Source organism: Falco naumanni, chromosome 7 (assembly GCF_017639655.2).
Source record: "Falco naumanni isolate bFalNau1 chromosome 7, bFalNau1.pat, whole genome shotgun sequence".
In the NCBI taxonomy this organism is placed as follows: domain Eukaryota; kingdom Metazoa; phylum Chordata; class Aves; order Falconiformes; family Falconidae; genus Falco; species Falco naumanni.
The window spans coordinates 23,846,162-23,861,799 of NC_054060.1; the positions used below are offsets into that span (position 1 = coordinate 23,846,162).

General features: G+C 39.4%; 1 protein-coding gene across 5 annotated transcripts in view; it reads right to left on the reverse strand.

The window, feature by feature from the left end:
* The window catches only part of PEAK1 (pseudopodium enriched atypical kinase 1), a 119,776-nt gene that overhangs the window by 47,098 nt on the left and 57,040 nt on the right, over positions 1 to 15,638 (reverse strand). For 4 of the 5 annotated variants that reach the window (XM_040600077.1, XM_040600073.1, XM_040600074.1 and 1 more), the window contains exon 3: positions 12,082 to 12,173. The exons of the other annotated variant lie outside the window; for it this stretch is intronic. The gene's annotated coding sequence lies outside the window, so the exon portion shown is untranslated. The remainder of the gene's footprint in view (positions 1 to 12,081; positions 12,174 to 15,638) is intronic. 5 annotated transcript variants of the gene reach the window in all.

The window sequence follows — 15,638 nt, forward strand, 5'->3', positions numbered from 1 at the left end:
ATAACGACTTGATTCGTTTTTTTCATTTTTATCAGATCCTACTCTTGAAGTGTTAAGTTCAGCACAGCAAAATAACGAAACTGTGCAACAATACTAGTATCCCACTATCTCCCAGTGGTACGTCCTTAGTTTTCTCCTCCCGTGTTGTTTTGTCACTCCTGTGCCAGGCTTATACCTCAGCCCTGGAAACATTCTTTGTATTCATTTCTACTTTTTAATACTACAGAATCCTGTTTGATGCCAGGCAACTGGAACCTCTGGCTACAAACTATTTGGGCTAAGTGACTGTGTGTTATACTGGCACATGTCTTGCAATGATCCATACAAATCCATAGCAGTGTGTAAGTGAGATGGTGGTAATTACGAAGCTAAGAAAGCCATCTGGAAGTCTTACAAAAGATTAGTGCTGTTTGAATGTTGTCATACTGCAAGATAGAAAAAATCAGGATAAGATGACAAAGGAATGACAGAAAAGGGGTTTTTCTCTACAACTAACCTAAACAATTTAACTTTTGAAGACACATGCATTACTAGTTTATGGTGGAAAACATAAATAAGCCACATACTGATACCTCATTCACTACTTGGTGGAGCAAGTGCCTGGAAAGGGCTTGAATGTACAAACTCCCCATAGTTTCCCATTCCACAGCAACCATCTCCTCCCACTGCCTTCCACTTGGTGCAGTTTTTTTTGCCTTGTTCCTTGCATCTATGATCAAAGACAGACATTCTAATTTGAGGACCTCTTTGATAATCTTGAGAAACTAGCTACAGGTATTTTTTTCGGTCATCAAAGCTAGTTCAAGCAGCTTATTCTCACTCAGGCTGCTCTTCTAATTAGAATGTCATTTATTCATCCCAATAAGCTGCTTTATCAGGCATGATGAATGCTAGAAATTTTAATCTGCAGTCATAAGCCACAGCAATGAAATGAGTGATGAGCTGTAAATCAAAAGGTTAAAGATACTATTGTTTCTAGCACGTTAAAAAAAAAACAATGCTACTTCACAACAAACATTCTTAGGTACTCCTTATGCTTTGCTTAGAATCCATCCCCATATAATAGGAAGCTGCCACTGGTGAGAATACTATCAGGGATAAAAAGCACCATCACTGGTGAAATTCAGAAAAGGAATTATCACATACTGAAATTGTATGCTTTAAGCATAAACAAGAATAATTTTTTTACTTATTCTGATGATTAAACTGTTGTGTCTGACCATCTTTTAGCATAACACATATCCAAACACCATGACTGTGTTCTCTGTAGTCTCTCTACGCACTACCCTAAACAGATCTCCACTACACGATGCTGCTTGCAAAGCCATACCAATCAGGGGTAGGAAAAGATGCTATAGCAGAACTGTGCGTGCACAGGTTCTCACACAGAACTCTGTTGTATGGGCAAAGCAAAGCTTTTGCTAATATAGAGCCTCCTGCTTCTTTTTACCATGTGGTACCAAACTGGATTTACCATAGTGGTATCAAATACAACTACCTATATTATAAATTATTCACCAAGCATAAAATCCTAGTATGCTTGTAACAGCAGTGTGGCAACAGACCCAAAAGCCAAGAAAATCAATACCTTACTTCATTTAAAACACTGTGTTGTGGACCACTGAGAAGAAACCAGTTGTTTTCATGCTCTTTAGCCTGATTATCAAGTTAGCAATATCACAGCCCCTGGAAAATCTTCACGTGCACCAGACACCAGTTTCACAGGCACCTTGGAAGGAGCTGTATCCCTCCACACTGACAAGAAAAGACTAATAGCCAAACACAGGGCACCAAATGGTTAGTAATCATCTTTTTAGGCTACCAAAACAGACATGATATAGGGTGGAGAGGGGCAGGGGAACCAAATACAAAACCTCATTAATTCATTTTAGTCCAGAAAATCTGATTCCATACGTAAAAACAATCCATATGTGGAAGAGCTATGCAGTGAAGACATTAAATATAATCAAGAACAGAATCAGAAAGAAAATGTAATAGAAACTCCGTATTAACTTTTATCTTGACTTTCAGTGACTGTTTTGCAGCTAGGGAATTTGTTCAATTTCCTTTGTAAGAAAAGAAACAGCCTTCATTTTCAAAGACAGATGTTTAAACTTATCAAGTATATAAACCACTATAATTTTTATTCAACGCTTTAAGACGAGCAAAGGGAAAGAAGAAATGAGCTCGCTGGTTCTGAGAAGGCTGACTTCATGCAGACAAAACCTACCCTAAGAAGTGATGTGCTTCATGGGCAGCTGGAGCACCAGCCACTTCAAAATCAGAGGTGGCTTATTCACAGAGAGCAACAGCATCCAGGGCCAAGGCTGGCACACCCCCACTGCTCCCACAGCCCCTTCTGCTCCCAGCGCTCCGCTGAGCCCAGGGTGCCTGCAAAACTGTTCCTTCCATCTATGAACAGCCATGCTGTCAGAGTGCGCCGATACTAAAAGGCTGTTGATCATACTTGAAAATTACAAGCTTGAAAGATGGGTCAGGACACAGTATCAACCAACAAAACTGAAGCACTGTAAACAAGCTCTAGCAAAGGAAAGAGAAAGAAAATCAACACAAACGTTAGGTTGTAGAAATGGCACTCTTCAATCCTTTTTCCTTAGTTCTTCACAGATATGTTTTCCTAGAGGAGTTGATTGCCAAACAAATTTTGCTACTTGTGCTTGACAGAATCCTAAAAACGCAAAGCTTTTTCTATAGAGAAAAACCACGTGTATTTTCTAGCCTTGTACTGGCAAGATGACTCAGTACTAATGTACAGGTATTGGAAGGTAAAAGCAGAATCAAACTCATCTGAATTCTTTACCTTTCAGACAAGGTTTTTATGACAGTTTACCTTACTGGCGCACAGGACCGCTACGAGTTCACCATTGTGCAGGAATGAATTTCACAGAGACCAGACTAAGCCCAGGGCAATTACATTCTCTCACTGGCAACCCAAGTAAAATATGAAAGGCTACTGTTATGTGCCCTCTTGGAGGGTCCTGAGGGAGGTTTTATTGCTGCCATATGCAACACTATGCCATTTAGAACTAAATAGTTAACAATTATAAGAAAAAAATTCTAAGAGAAGTTCTAAGAGAAACAGAGACCAAGACTTACTCCCCTGTCCACATAAGCAGCATCAAGCTGCAAAGCAGTAGCAATCCTTTTCCTGCTGCTCCCTGTTGAGGTCTTGGACTCAGTCTCTATCAACAGATCAGGGGACAACATTAATACTCCAGTGGATGAGGAAATTTGCTCAGGAACCTAAATTGTGCATCCCCAATACTGCTCCATCAACACTACGTGCAGGAAGGTAATGTGTATGCCAGGTCTCCCAAGTATGGTCCATAGAAGACACTACACACTCTGTAGTACTTAATCTTGTAATTTATACAGAAAAAAATATCTGTACAGCAGATTTCAAGATTATGGGCTCAAACTTGGCTTAATAACACATGGCAGCATATGTTATGGTTATATAAACATTATATGGGACCCCCAACTGCTAGTCAAATGGTAAATTGCAATGGTAATTGTAACAGCTACGCAGCACAGTATTACCAATTTCTTTTGCCCCCATACTTAGGAATTACTATTAGTTCTACTTTTGCTTTTTTTATTAAAAAGAGCAAGTTGAGCTCTCAAGTCTCCTCTGCAAAACAAGCGGCTCAAACCTTTAATCACTAATGACTTTTGCGAATTGCTATTAGCACCCTTGGCCTTTTGCTCTCCAAAATAACAACATAGCATTCCTGGAGCTAGCTTTATACCAGTGACAAACACAATGCAAACAAACCCTTCCTACCCTTGAAATGCATGACTCCAGTGTTTGGACTCTGCATGTGTTCTTTTAAGTCCAGACTGTTATCCAGAACTCATAACAATGGGGTGATCATGACTTTCACAAGCTTTTGAGGACCTCCACTTCTCTCAGCAGAGTCAAGCAAGCCCCAGCCTAAGCTCTTTATTCCCAGTTTACAACTGCACATAATAAATAGAAATTATTTGTTCAAGCCTTTTTTCAATGTAATCAGTGAGTACCTCAGCTTTTGAATTTCCTGCTCTTCCTATTTACTTTTTCTTTCAGACTACTCATAACCCACCCCCCCACCCCACCCCGACTTACTTTAGGACAGATTAACACATAGCATCCTATGCCAACTCAGTAACAACCTCCTACTTACAATCCATTTCAGCCCTATCACCTGTAGCCAGGCCTAATTCCACATAATATATACTACATTTTTGTCTCTTACTAACAAGATTGCAAAATGTGAAATTAAAACATTCTATATTTAAAATTAATTACTATTAACTTTACCTTCTATGGCTGTTTTAAATAACTCCTACTCAATTTCTCCTGTAACAATCACTTATAAAAGTGTCAGCTTTCTTAAGGCATCTGTTTTAAAAAGCCTTTTGTCGAAACAAAGTAATCTAACAATGAACCCAAAGCCTTAATTTTTGATAGGAATTGCAATATGTCAAACTCTATAAAGGCATCAGAACCAGGTCTGGATGCCAAAACACAGCATGCAAAAAAAATGTATTTTTTTTAATCAGCTGCTTATCAGGTCTGTATGCAGTTGTAGGAATTGGCCCTGCATTGCTTCATACACATATGCTGAGAAACTGAAGCAGATTTGCTCCGCACTATGCGGGTTCTCAAAATACATATTAATACAAAAAGATTTGCTATTTTTCTCCATTCTTCTGTAAAGAAGAAAATAACATCCTTACTTTCATATGGCATTGGAGGAACAGGAATACTAAACAGTGGAACGACACATAAAAGCTAACAGCGTTTCTCATAAAGAGCAGCTTCATATAACCCGTCATTTACGTTCACCTCTAGTTCTGCAAAGCAAGACATTGCTTTATAGAACAAGGCAGTGTTGAGCAGGCACCGCTGCGATCGAGCCGACCTGCCTTGCTGTAACCCTCCAGGTCTCCCGCTCGGCTGGTGGCAGGAAGCAGGTGCACCACCAGTGACACTCGCACCATTTTAGTGGTGCTTCTGCTTTGCTCCAGTTGACTGCTATTCTGCTGCCAACCCTGCTGCACTTTGCCAAATGCAATTCAGTACCAACATACTGTACTTCTGTTCCAGCAGAGAATTCTTCCAAGCCTGACATAATTCAACATGATTAACAAAAGGATGGTTTCATAATGCTAATTAACATTGTGTAGTTAGAAGACAGACTGTAGGCCTATATCTCTAATGTCCTATGTTAAATTTGTTCTCTAGACAAAAAAGACTGGTACATTAACCATGTCTTATTTTCACATTTTTCTTTTCAGAGAAGCCTGGATGAATTGTAATGTGCACAGATAGTCTGAAACAGCAGATGATTTCACTTAGATCTCAAGTAAGACAAATTAGATGGGATCTTCAATCACTGCCTTGGGAGGTGTGGGCGATGTATTACAAGTAACAGCATTTGGAAAAATTCAGTTTTCACTCTTCAGCCACTGTACTCTTTTAATTACATGCTAAAACTTGGAAAAATAAGAACTGGAAAGGAAAAGAGCAGAGAGAGACTTCACAGAGATAATGAGAGGGCTGCTTGCTGAAATTAGGCTACATCATATTTAATGTCTGCAGTGCTGAACTAAAGAAGAAAAAAAGCAGAGTCCTCATACTGCCCAGAGTCTTCTCTTTAACAATGGAGCATTCTGTTGTAACCAGCTTTAAGAAAGATGAAGGTCTAGCCACAAGTTCAGTACTTGAGTGAGAGGGTTTATTCTGTAGGGTGTGATGGAACAACTAGTTTGAGGCTATGTAAAAGTAATAAAACACATTCTGCCTCAAATCTGTGAACTTTTAATATGCCAGGATCTATAGACAAATTAAAGACTGAGAAAGTCCCTGGAATCTTACTGCTTGGTACTCATATTCCTTTCCTGGTGCACGCTTTACTTTTACACTCTAAAAATAAAGCATAAAGAAATACATTAGGAAAAGCTGCCAAACTCATTTTTTTGAAGTCCAATTTCAGTTCTCCCTATGAAGAATGTGACTCAAAAACTGGTAGTTATTGTCCAGAGATTGTAATTTTTTTAAGCTGTTCAGATGGATTTGGTAAGTTATTCCACAACAGCAAGCATGGACAGTACCTTTGTTTTCTTGTAGATGCAAGCACTGGATTGTTACAACAAGATCCAGCATTGCTACTACTGCTTAAACATACTCAAACAGATCTCAGGTAAGTACATACTTTTCTTACAGTGGTAACCACGTTGTGAATCTTACATGTTCAAAGGTTATGCATTAGGTGGCTGTCTTAAGTTTTGCACAAATAAAGCACAACTGAGAGTATTATTTTCCTTCAATATGATGATTGTAATATATGGGGATAAGTTTAATACTGCAAGTATACAGCTTTAATTGAAAAGTAAACTGATTCTCAGTACTGTCCTTTCAGCTCTCCTTTCCTAATCATGAAAGTGATTCCAAAAATTGCTGTGCTCAAAACACTTGGGAAAGACTGAAATCACTATCTGAAAGTTAATTATTGGTAGTTTAGAGGTTAAAGAAACATAAATAGTGCCTTCTTTAAAAGATACACCTGTATAGTTTGTATACTGTAGTAGCAAAGAAGTACATTTATACATAAACACACACAAAAAAGGAAGAAATTAACTTTTACATTTCATATATTACATGTATATATAGTATAAGAAATTCAAAAGTATGAAATACATTAGTATATTTCAGAGATCTTCAGATGGACATCTACCGAAGACAACGCATCACACAGAAAACTAAGTGTGACTAGAAAGAGGACTTAAAGCTCAGACGGTATGATAAAAAAACCCACAAAAAACTGTACTAGTAATGAATCCCAGGAAAAATTTAGACAGCCATCTTACCCCAGTGAAAGATGTAAACCTACTGAGCATTTAAAACATCTCTCTACAGAAACCAGTCTATCAGAACCTAGCCAGCAATGATCTACTAAAGCCCAGTGAGAGATTTAATACCTATTGTAGCTGACTCCATGTGAGATTTGCCCAGAGCAACAGTTTTAGGAATGATTTTCTCGCTGCTGCCTTTGCAGTGGGTCTGCTCTACCAACACTAACACAGGGAACAAGCCATTGCTACACCATTTGAAATGTTCAAAGCAAAATTTTACCCCATGGTGAATGCAAGCAGTGATGGCTGCTTGCTGTAGCAGTTCAGCTGGTACGGGTGGCTGAAGGAGGTTCTTTTTTGTGTAGTAAATGCATTCATGCAGACCTACATGTTATTTACAAAGTTTCAATACATAACTTCCAATAGAGAAAATACCATCCACCTTTTAAACAAGCATTGTAAATCTTCAATTAATGTAGTAACTTTGTGGACAGGAGCACGTGCAATTTATAGCAATTTATTTTAAAGAGGAGGAGGGGAGAGGTTCTACTATGTAATATTATGAGAGCACAGAACTTCCAAACCCAGTTCTAAAATTATCTTCAGCTTTGATAAATGAACAAAAACTATCCCCACCTCCACTTCCCTTTTGGCTACTTCTAAAGTCTTTCTTCTTTCTCCTTTCCTTAGACTGCTCACATGCTTAATCTGATCAAAATTCTTTAAGGATGTCAAGGGGATAAATATTGCTATGAACAGCTACTAGTTTCCATTTGCTTTTTAGAAATGGGTGCAGTACACTTTGAGGCATTACATACACTGCTGGGTATTCACAGTATGCACTATTATGGAGAGACACAGAGGAAGAAGTGGAAACGAAAACATTTTTTTTATTAACAGGAGGATCCTCCATGTGGTTTGCAGGGTGTGCTCCAGGTACATTCCGTTGTTCCACAGCGTTAGTATTTCAAGCAGAAGACATTTAACTCTCTTCCAGGACTAAAGTATAAATACAGGTAACAATATTTCTACCTAGCAGTTTTCTGCATACATAAATGTAGATGATGCACAAAAAAAAAATCTTATTAAATGTTAAACACAAGTGTTTTAACACAAAACAAGGGAACACAGCAATGACTTTTGTTTTGTCATCACCAGCTGCAGTCCCACAGCCCCGAGGAGCCTACAGTTCCTATCAGTCTGTGATCAAGTTAATAAAGAGCAAGTGCAGCTTCAAAGAAATGATGGGTACTTTATTATGTGCATTCAGAAAGAGACAGCCGTGAAACATTGCTAAATGTTAGAAAAGTTCTTATAAATATTCATGTGCAGCATTTGTACTCTAAGCATTTAATCATTTCTTTACAAAAAAGGAATGGGGGGAAGGGGAGAAAAAGAAATTACTGTTTCCTCAGTTCCAAAGAGTTCAAGACAAACTTGTGCACAAGTGCTCTATAAATTAGCACCAAGCCCAGAAATAAGAGAATGTTTTCAGGTACATTTTTTTTGGTTTTTAAGGTTTCATCTGAAGTCTTAAAATAGTTTGCAGGCACTAAACTAATGATTTTTTGATCATTTGAATTACTTAAAATTGAATTTTCATCATTTGAATTTCTGTGTCATTAGCTTTTGAAAAACAAGATCGGACTGTTCCTTCTGACATTTGTATGAATATGGATTCAGTCGGCTGTACTCAGCATTTTCGAAACCCCATTGTCAAAGATAAACCTAATGTCACAGCACCAGATAAAGAAGGCTGCTTTGCAATGGTGAGGCGCTGTGCTACTTGGAAACTTGATCCACCGATCCACAGCTGTTGTGAGCTAAAATAGCAAGACTGAAAATCCTGCCATCACTCCTTGAAAGCACTACATTTCTAACTACATTCTGTGGCATGCAGCCTCTCCATTAAGCATCTCCAACTTAAAGTTTATCAGTACTACTGTGCATTACAAAAAAATTACTGTAATACATGCTGACAATACAAAAGCCTGTTTACAAGTGGCTCGGGCACAAAGAGAAAAGATACTGCAAAACATCTTTGACACAGAATTATCAACAGAAGCTAAAAGATGTAGAGTAGTAACATCCAAACTCCTCAGAAATCACACAAGCAGAGACAGCAGTGAGGGACCAGCTCAGACCTCCTGCATTGCTGTGATCCTGTCTCCAAGCCAGACTGAGATAACTGACTCCTCTGCCTTTGAATTTGTTTACCTGCCCTTTTGTACCAGGCACATTACTTCTTGTCTGAGAAACACATTACACTATAGCTTTGGTTATGACTATCTTTGCAGTATCTTTTTAGATACTACATTCTGGACACACCTCACCATTAAAGATGCTGTAGCTAGAGGGGGGAAAAAACCCCAACTAAATCTAAGGAGATGCTGAACATAGACCCAACTCCTTCACACATACCTTTGTTGCCACATCGACCTACTGCTGGCTGAACAGGATGGCTAAGCAACATCGCTAGTGGAAGAGGCTTATTGCTACAGTACTTCTGGTTCCCTCTGGTATCAGTGAAGTCACATTGCTGTCAGATGTACCTGACTCTGCTCTCATGTGTATTGGATAAATCTCAGTGGACTTATTCCAAGTACATATTGTGTTTAGAAATACAAAGCAAAATGAAAAGTGGTGCTGCCTTTTACTTCCTGCAGAAAAACTACCTCTTACAAATGGTTTTATTATTTTCATTATATCCCATTTGATTTGCTTTACCAGATAAGACTAGAACAATATCTAAGACATCACAGAAAAAGATTTTTCCACAAGCTGGTTTCGATTACATTAAATCTCAAGTGAGATAGGACATTTAAATAAGAAACAACAACTGCAGAGTCTGAGTTAATAACATACCAAGATACTAGGCTTTTTGAGAGTACAGTTGCAACATTACAGTGCACTCCAATCATGTTTCAAAAGGAAAGCCTTTTCTGCTGTGGTATACCACTGCAGAACAAGGCTAGCAGTTGTTACAGTCAATGTTAACGTTGAAGAATTATAAAACATTATCCCTCATGCCGGAAGTCACATAGCTCTTTGTAACAGGAACCACAAGATACATGCTTAAACTTCTGCATGAGCCAGTTGGGGATGCAGGGTCACTGGACCCACAATGTAGAGTTGAGAAAGTTTTGAAGAGCTGCTGGATTTTATTGCAAGTTGTACCTTTAAGATTTTGTCATGGTAATTGAATTCTCTTTTTAACATGCTTGGAAAACATGTAAGCTTCAGATAGCTGAAAACCACTGAAATATAAATATGCAAAATAGAGATTGTGCCCATGTAGTCTATCAGGACAGCAAAACCTGTCAAGAGTCCCAGAGTTTGTGTTTAATGTTATAAGTCAGCGCACAGCTGTGCCTCCAATATTGGTGCGTACACGACCCTACCACAAATTCCTCTGCTGTAAACCAAAACTGAAGAACAGGAACTTATGGTGGGAGGAAAGGAATTAAACTACTCCCCTCCCTTGGCTAAGTGCTAGACCAGGCTAAAGGGAGGGAGAAGTGTTGGCCTGTGGGCATGACCGGACACATGGACTGAGTGCACCCTCAGTAAACTTCATAGATGACCCCAAGCTGGGGGACAGGAGACTCCGCAGAGGGATCTGAGCAGGCTGGACTGATGGGCCAAGGCCAGTTGTACGAGGTCCCACAAGGCTCGGTGCCCTTGGGTCACAGCCACCCCATGCAACACTATGGGCTTGGGGAACAGTGGCTGGGAAGCTGCCTGGGGGAAAAGGGCCTGGGGGTGCTGGTTGACAGCCAGCTGAACATGAGCCAGCCGTGTGCTCAGGCGGCCACGAAGGCCAACAGCATCCTGGCTTGTACCAGAAACGGTGGAGCCAGCAGGACCAGGGCAGCAATCGTTCCCCTGTACTTGGTGGCACTGGTGAGGCAGCACCTCAAATCCTCAGTGCAGTTTCCAGCCCCTCACTACAGGACAGACATTGAGGTGCTGGACCGTGTCCAGAGACGGGCAATGGGGCTGGGGAAGGGGCTGGAGCACGGCTGATGGGGAGCAGCTGAGGGAACTGGGAGAGTTCAGCCTGGAGAAAAGGAGGCTCAGGGACGACCTCCTTGCTCTCTACAACTACCTGAGAGGAGGCTGGAGTGGGGTGGCTGCTGGTCTCCTCTCCCAGGTAACAAGCAACAGGACAAGAAGAAATGGCCTCAAGCTGTGCCAGGGGAGGTTTAGGTTGGATATGAGGAGAAATTGCCTCCCTGAAAAGGTTGTCAAGCATTGGAACAGGCTGCCCAGGGACTCGGTAGAGTCACTGTCCCGGAGGTATTTAAGAGATGTGTAGGCATGGCACGTAGGGGCACAGATCAGTGGTGGACTTGGCAGTGCTAGATCAACAGTTGCACTTCATGATCTTAAAGGTCTTTTCCAAACTAAACTATTCTATAATGGGGGGAGAACAATTCATCAATTCCCTCTGCTTGCAGCTAGTTACTAGACTGTCTTAACTAACATCAAACCACGTGTAAGTGATTTACTAGTATGTGGCTAGAGCTGAAAAAGTTATGTACATACAGATTTGGCTATCAATTACCTATCTGTTCAGCTGTTCTTCCATGGTCATCATAGTAAATTTTGAAGGAAATTACCTAGATCCTGAGGATTAGGAGACTTTCAGTAAATAAACAGAATCTATGATTCTAAATTCTATGCTTAGAGAATACAAATTTTCACAGCAGCAGTTCATTAAGTAAAGCATTCTTGTCTAAATAGGAAATATATTAATTCTCTATTAATAATGTAATCAAGTACACAAAAAACCTGAAAAAGTTTCAGCTAACAAAAACCATTTTCTTGTGTGTATATTCTACACTTGAGACTTACAACACAAGAGTGCTCTTACGCACTGATTACCTATGCATTGCTCACATGAAGAAAGTTGAGCAATAACAGTTTTATCACCACAGTGTAAAAGCATTTTCTAAATGCAGCTCAGAGATATCTGAACAACCACTCCTGGAGATGCCTGTCTGAATAGTTCTAAACCTGAAAAGAAAATACACAGATATGAAGGTAATCTGTAAAAGACACATGCAACTATTATTACCTATGAGAATATTTAAATTGCATTTAATAAAGAAGGAATTTAACTTGCACATCTTTCTCCATCAACTATTGTTTTTGTTAACTTCCTTTAGGCCCTTATGCTTATAAGACATTTGTGAACTACAATTAGTTGAAGATGCTCACCTTCACATACCCTCACCACTTCTCTTCTACTGGCTCTGCTGTTCTCCCAACACCTCTGAACAGACTCAGCTTTCAAACTGCAGCAAATCAACCTGTAGATGGGGAGGAAGGGTCATTTTCTGTCAGGTCGGCAAGTTGGATGGGCTCATGAAGATAAGCAAGCTCCAAACACTCAGCCACAGAGGGGACAACACTGCATGGCAAGGAGCAGCGGGGATGTAGCTGCTGTAGCACTATTACTCTCTGCACTCCAAAAACCAGTGGCCAGTAGAGATTTTGGCAGATGAGGAACAGCAAGTTTTACACCAGCACGCAGCCCAGACAGATATTATTCTGAAGCTCTTGGGCTCACATTGACTGGTTAACTGTGTTGCATCAAAACACCCCATTCTGCTCAAGTATACCTCTCAAAAGAATACTTCAGTTACTTAAAATTGCTGGAGCAATCTGTCACAACGACTGCTGCACCAGCCACATCAGCACCATTCTTATGTCCAATGGATGCCCTCAGGCCAAATATTTTCCTTGAGAACTGTGACTCAGGTAAATCACAAAAGACATGACCTTGTTTTATGTGTTCTCAAGATACAGCCTGGTGGGGCTGTGGACTGGTATTACCTATTTACAGATGCTCTTGAAAGAATCATGTTAATTGTGCCCCACCCCCCCACCCCCCACCCAGTTCCTGGCATACACCTTCCACATTGGGTACCACTGAAATACCAATACATAATTTCACATGCAAACTAAACAAAAGGCTATTTCTTCCCCAATAAATGTAATAAATTGAAAATGTGCTAGTCTTGATTGTGAGTTGAAATAAAGCCTGTTAATAGAAACTGCATAGAGCACAGCTCGTGATGACCCAAGTACTGAAGAGAAAGCAAGATGAGGAGTGTTTCCTAAGCTAGGATGTCCTTAAAGTGAATGCCAGTACTGCAGCACTGGTAATTCAGCAGCATAAGCACAAAAAGGGAGACTGACTTCAACAAATTCCATGTGATATATCACACATTTAGTGTTGTATCCCATGGCTACTGAATTACTGAATCTTCATTGACCGTTTTATGCCACATGCACTCCTAATTTGCTATCCAAGTTTCTTCTTACACAGGCTGGTGGTCTCTCAATAAGACCAAGATTTACAGAGCATAGACTTCAGATTTTCTAGAACCCACTGAGCTTTCTCAAGATCCACCTTTTCTTCTAATCAACCAAAACAACACCTGTTGGCTATGACTCCTGGTGGTTACTCCCCCCCACCTCTACCTTTTTTTTTTTTAACTTGCAATGCATATTTCTCAGTCAGACCACTCAGGATGTTAGTAAGATCTATCTGCACAGCCTCTCTCACTATTTGCCCCCCCTCTCCCCACAATTCTTTGAGATACAAGTACTTTTATGTTACAGGAAATGAGGACAACAGAAAGCTGCAGATCCCATGAATGTAAAATTTGTCTTGAAGGCACAGAACTATTCAACACTAATTACAGCCAGCTGGAGTCTGCTCTCTTTGCAGCAATACTTAGATAATTAACCAACTACTGACTGATTCAAGATTCAAGTATGTCACTACCAATCAGAAATTCAAAGTTAATTTTTGTATCCATCACTGAAATGTAACTTAATGGATGTTATCAACTAAAGTCTTGAAAATCAGTTACACACAGTCATACAGTTAGGCAAGGATTATTTTTCTTTCAATGAGCTTGGTGCTATCTTTCTTTAGCTGCAGAAGAAATGTCTTTTTCACTAAAAAGGCAAACTCCTTAATTTTCATTAATTTAATACCTGTAAAATTCTCTAAGTTTAAGCCCTGAACTTCAACACACCAAAGCCACAACACTGAAGTAATAAAACCAAAAATGTTCTGATAGGCATTATTGTAGAAATACACATTTATTTCTCACAGTATGCCATCTTTAACTTTGTGTGTTTGTGTTTCTTCCTAAGCAAGCTTTATATGGATGTTGAAACCAAACAGTACTATGCCAAAAGTCAAATATACTGATTTGACTGCCAATGCACACAGTCTGGAAATATTACAGAAAAGGATGGTGAAGATAGAGCTCAGCAAGTCTGAAATGTTTGGAAGGCAAAACTGCTAAGACACCCCTTCTTCTGCTTGTAATGATATACATTTTTAAATTGTTTAGTACCTGAATTGTATTTGCAGGAAAAAAAAAAAAAAACAAGTCTGAAAGAGGAAGTCAGTAAGAACAAGAGAAAGTTATCTTCCCCAATTCTATTTTCAGCAGCCCTTTCCCTGAATATATGATTTTTTTTGCGAGATTAAATCCCTCCAACTGCTTATGCAGCTAGTTAGTACTGCACTGATTAGGATAGTCCTGCACACATTTTGCCACTACTTTTTACAAAGTGGTGGCTCCCGCAACGTTTATTTCTAGTTACTAATTCAAGAAACCTACTGTGAAAAGTTTGAAATATTTTAACCTGGTGAAGATGTTTGTAAAAACAGCAATACACCACAGAAGTTGCTGGTAAAGACATAGTGCAATGAGAAACATAAAACTAATCTGTAACTATTAGCTTTTGGATAAGGCTATAAAGAAGAAAACCATCACACATCTCAGTAGCATACTTGAAGCATTCTTAAATCTGGGTGGGGAGGCAAGAATCTAAAGAATCTGACACAGATTCTTTTTATTTTATATTTTATTTGTCCTCACAACTTCTTATCTCATGTTGAAAAACAAACAATCCCAATTATATTTGTACACTGCCTAACACGCTCCTTCAGGAAGAAAAGCCTGATTTTTGTTAAATAACTTCGGAATCCCACCATAATGCCAATCAAAGAATGTCACCACAACAGTGCAAATTTAGTAAAACCTGCAGTTTTTCTCTGGAGAATACACAGAATTTTTATTACTGTAAATGGAAAGCAATAGAATAAAAAAAAAGCTTAGCAAAAAAATTGGCTAACTCATATAAAGAATGAGAAAGGAGACAGCAGAAAAAGCAGCAAGCCAGGTATTTTTGGAATTATTTTGAAGTCTATCAAACCCCCTACCTACTCACCTATGAAGCATTTTTGCTTAAAATATACATATGTTAATGTTCATATTTAAGATAGTGATTACTGAGCTGTAAAAAATATAATCCAGCTTTAAAAAACAAAGGAAGAAAGACTATGCATCATCAGCAATTGTTTCTGAAAGCATCTATGCAGTTATACTGAAGAGAGTTAAGGAAATTCATGTTTGAAAGGAAAATCTGCATTTTGGATAAATTGCTAAGAAACCCTTTGGAATCTGAGAAATCTCCAATATTCCTATTATTTTGTATTAAAAGTTGAGATAAGAGATGTTGATGAAGCAACCCACTGTATGAGCTGGATGCTGTGGTGTTCAGGGGGAATGACTCTGCCCAGAACCTGGAGGCAGTGGGACTACCTGCACTCCATGCAACACTAGCAGCTTCCAGCCCTCAGATGCACACATACCTAGGTGATGCATTAAGGAAACGGTTGTGCTGTAAGAAGAGAAGACATCCTCTCTTAACACAGTGTGCAGCGCTGCTATCTTAGTTCTGTT